Source organism: Lactuca virosa, chromosome 4 (assembly GCF_052849685.1).
Source record: "Lactuca virosa cultivar CGN04683 chromosome 4, Lactuca_virosa_CGN04683_v6, whole genome shotgun sequence".
NCBI lineage: Eukaryota > Viridiplantae > Streptophyta > Magnoliopsida > Asterales > Asteraceae > Lactuca > Lactuca virosa.
This window is the reverse complement of record NC_136429.1, coordinates 276,143,085-276,147,620: the sequence shown is the minus strand read 5'-3', so window position 1 is coordinate 276,147,620 and position 4,536 is coordinate 276,143,085. Positions and strand designations below refer to the sequence as shown.

Here is a 4,536-nt window from a genome sequence, read left to right as displayed (position 1 = left end):
GTTTCTTCTTTTTCGTTTTCTAGCAATGCTCCACCAAAAAATATAGATTGCCCATGATGATTAACACCAACAAAGGGAGCAAATGGCATCTTGAATTTGTTTGTCATATAAGTGACATCAAACACAACAACATTGTTAAATTTAGTATAGGCGTCTCTTGATCTTCCATCAGCCCAAAAAATATTTTTAGGACTCCCATCATCACACAAATCCACAAAAAAGTATTGTTCATTATCCACTAAGGCTTTATCTTGGAAATGTTTTATAAGTCCATAAAACTTCTTTCCTCTGTATTGTTTTCGTTGCTCAGATAAGACATCAGCACACTGCTTTGAAGTAACATCAGCTACGGCTGAGGTTTTCATTCCATTAATAGCCTTTCTAACATCACAAGGTTTCAATCCTGCTTGACCTAGTTTCACCATAAGAGATTTGCATTCCATTGAACGATGTAACTTGTTATGAGATCGATGCTTCGTCACCTTCGTTGGTGTCATGCTCATATCATGATTGTGTGTTTTAAAGTTGAATCACGACGTATACCAAATCCATGTAAAAATGCATAATCATTATAAAATGTATATGCATCATCAGGTGTATCGAAAACCTTTCTCACTATACTTTCATCCTTATGGTTGCCTCCATTACATTCTGCCATTCCGTTTGGTTCATTATTATCTATAACATGTGTTTCAGTAGGCTGAGCAACTTCTTCAACCATCATGCCCTAAATAATTAAAGTAAAAAACACCATTAACAACTTATATATGAAATTGCTTATCAATTAAGCATTTTTTTCCGTCTTTAATCAAGTCTATTACCCATTCAATTAATTAGCATCGTTAATGCATAGTTTGATTCCTCATGAGGAGTAAAGATAATAAAAAACAAAAAACAAAACAGGAAATTAATGGAAGAATGGTTACACAAATGATCAAACACCAATTCCAAAATCACCATTAATGTTTAATTAATGTATACAAGATGGCTAATTGGAAAATCGCATAAGCCTCATAATTTTCTTTGTCTGTAATGCATAGAAGTTGATTAACTATTCAATTGATTACACCATTAATGTCTGGTTTGATTCCTCACGTGAGGAGTGAAGATAAAAACAAAAAACAGGAAATTAATGGAAGAATGGTTACACAAATGATCAAATACGAATTCCAAATTCACCATTAATGTTTAATTAATGTATACAATATGCACAATTGGAAAATCACGTAAGCCTCATATTTTAATTCTCACTTACGTTTCTGATAACAAAGAGAGCATAAGTATGATATCTTAATTTCCACTTACAGCAAGCAGCAACAATCAATTGAAAAGTAGGACTCCTAATCAGCCAGAAAATAAAATCCAATCGATTGACAACAATGAGGAGCAAGAATCGATTAATAGGTTAAAAGAAAACAACTGTCTGAGAATAATCAACAAAAATCTCACGTATAAAATCACGTCTTTGTGAAATAGTTATGGAAACTGCTTTTTTTAATTAAAATTTAAAATAATCAGATTTGTGGAAATCAACCAAAACGACGTATCATTAGAGGTTAGGTAGCTAAGCTTATATGGGGTTGTTAAGTATATATATATATATATATATATATATATATATATATATATATATATATATATATATATATGAGGTGTTTGACTTAGCTTTTCACAGCCCAAAAGTCCTTTTTGGAAAAATTACAAAAAGTCAGATTTTCCTGACTTTTCCAAAAAGTTTCTTTTCCTTGTATCAAAACTCCAAAAGTAGCTTTTAAAACTAGTTTTGCCAAACATCTTTTGCTTTTTTTCTTTTCCAAAAAGGAATTTTGGCTGTGAAAAGCTAAGCCAAACACCCCCATAATACATACATAATCAATGTCTTAGTTACAACCATTTAAGCTTGATTTACAAACATACATTGCATAATATCTTAAAATTAAGAGGTACAATACATATTGCATAAATTACTATATTTGAATGCATAATTTCTTAAAGCACAATAAAATCACACGGATCGCTCTTCAATGTATATGGGTCGTTGATTATTGTTGCAATCAAACGGTTCTGATAAGTCCACAATCACACGTTCTCACAAACAAACACACTCTCAAAAGTCATTTCAAATTTGAATCAGACTTTCCCTATCGTACCAGTCGTTCTCCTCCATTCCCCTCTCACTGTAAACCCTAGCCAGAGAGGAAACATCGACAACGCTTCTTGCTGGAAACATCTTCATGGAAGTGATTTTGGCTCTCTTTTCTCACCGAAGACCTTCACAGCACCGTTATGTCGTAACCAATTGCAGATTAAACCAGGCACCACCTTGAACCGCCTCGCTGTTAACAACCACGACAGATCGGACTTCTTTGGTGGTCACAGTCTCTAACAAAATCCTAGGTCTTCGTTCTGTTTTGAGAAAGGAATAGGTAACCCTTGATTTTTTTCGCTTCGTATTATTGATTCTTAGTTTTTGCTGTTATCGTTTCATGAATGATTTTAGTAATGGTCATCAAAAGGGATCGATTTTCTCAGAACAAAGGAGAATCTTTTAAATCCATGGATTTGCTAAGCCACCCGTCACCACCACTCTTCGGAACCTTAAAGCGGGTAAGCTTTTGTACAAGTCGCCATTAACCAATAAACAACACCAGACACTGCACAACCACCCAATGTCATCGTATTTCACCTTTTATATCTTTCTGGTATGCGTCCACAAACACACACACAAGCACCTAGATCTAACCACACACATTTCTCCTTATATTTGAAGGTTAAGTTCAACCATGATCTAAGATAATTGGCTTTCTTCTTGATTTTTGTGGCGATTGAAACCTAATCCATGGTCTGAGGTAAAAAAAATTCCATTTATTTTAGATTTTGGTAAATATTGTACTTCAATATGCATCAACATTTATTTGATTGTTGTCCTTTTGATGTTTACTTGAGTATTTATCAAATTTGTGTGTTTCGATATTTCACCCTTTTAGAGCCCTCTGGTATCGAAGAAACAGCTTTATCAATTGGTGGAAATGTTTATTTTTTGGTAAATAAGTTGACATGATGTGAGTAGTTGCAAGTATGGGAAGGCAGTATGACAGGAATGCAATATGACTGGAATAATTTTCATAATTTGATAGAGTGGGAGAAACTACCAGTGCTACCCACTGCTTGGAGCTCACTTGTAACAAGCTAACCTGGTGTTTTCATTTTTATCATTTGTTTGTATATCTTGGCATCCTACTTTCATTTTTTTGTTTATTTTTACATCTTGGCATCCTACTTTCCACTTTTTTTTACTACAGATGGTTCACATGATGGTGCTCTACAGAAAGCATTAGGGAAACGGGGTAAGATAATTGACCATATGTGGTATTTTTCATGTGTGCATTCCTCTGTCAAGCTTCGCATTCATCTGTGTGTAATTGATTTGTTAGAATGGTACTTTTGTGTTTTGCAAGTGTTTGGGTCCCTTGTGACCATTGTTCTTTCGTCTCATCAACATAACATTCTAAAGAAAAACAAAATTAAATTTTTTGCAGGGGCAAAATTGAACTCATTCTCTCTTTCTTTTGCAGGAGGTTTGACCTGGTTTGGTTTCAACATAGAATTTAAAATCATAGTTTCATTTGGTGGTTAGCTGTTCAAAGAAAGCTGATAACTCAAGACATATTGGAAAAATGGGCTGATCTTTGATTTTGTTATCCTCTATGAAGTTCTGAACCAGACTCTCACTTACATTTCCTCTTTGATTGTTTTTTACAAAACTTGTGTCGAAAAGAATTACTAAGAAAACTAATGATTATATGTAGGATTGTTCTTGGATTTTTTATTAGCTTTAGAGCTTGCTGAATGAAAAAAATATCAAGTATGTAATAAAAATGGTTCAGATTTCAGTGATGAAATTGAATGCAATTTGTTGGTTTTAAAAAGATTATATGTGTCTTAAGGAGGAAGTCTTCGAATTAAGGAATTTATTACCCTACTTATCATTTTGATAGATAGAAAAAGGAAAAAAAAGATGAGGCTCGATGAATTATGATCAGTTTTACTAACAAAAAAACAATGGTCATGTAGAAAAATCAGTAATAAAATTAAAAGTGTTGGTTAAATTTGGAAAAATAAAAACTAAATGATCAAATTTGTAATTAATAGAAGAACATAGGACAAATCTGTGATAAGAAAAAGTGAGAGGCCTTAAAATAAATATGAATGATCAAATTCGTTATAAAAATTAAAAAATTGGTTGAAATTATAAAAATATAATGAGATAATATAAGATAAGTATATCGATACTGTTGATATTTTAGAATATATATATATATATATATATATATATATCAATACTATTGATATATCAAGTAAACAATTCGTAAGAAAAAATATAAATTGTAACTGAACAAACATTTTTTGTTGGAATTGTTAATCGTTTGAATTTGATTTTTTTGTTTTGTATTTTTTTAATAAAAAATGTGTCATGCCACAACTATCCCCCTACCCCACCCCACGATAATACCATAAAATAAATTATTTCTCAAA

The 4,536-nt window shown here is 32.1% G+C and overlaps 1 long non-coding RNA gene across 5 annotated transcripts; it reads left to right on the top strand.

Moving 5' to 3' along the window:
- The first annotated feature begins 2,096 nt into the window (after nucleotides 1-2,096).
- Nucleotides 2,097-3,903, top strand: LOC145108304 (uncharacterized). Of its 5 annotated transcripts, none has more exons than XR_013708176.1 (4): nucleotides 2,097-2,426; nucleotides 2,517-2,607; nucleotides 2,771-3,347; nucleotides 3,576-3,903. It is a non-coding gene; the product is annotated as an uncharacterized LOC145108304 (long non-coding RNA). The 5 variants fall into 5 exon arrangements; XR_013708177.1 differs by having other exon boundaries at nucleotides 2,501-2,607; XR_013708175.1 differs by having other exon boundaries at nucleotides 2,098-2,426; nucleotides 2,533-2,607.
- The last annotated feature ends 633 nt before the right edge of the window (nucleotides 3,904-4,536 follow it).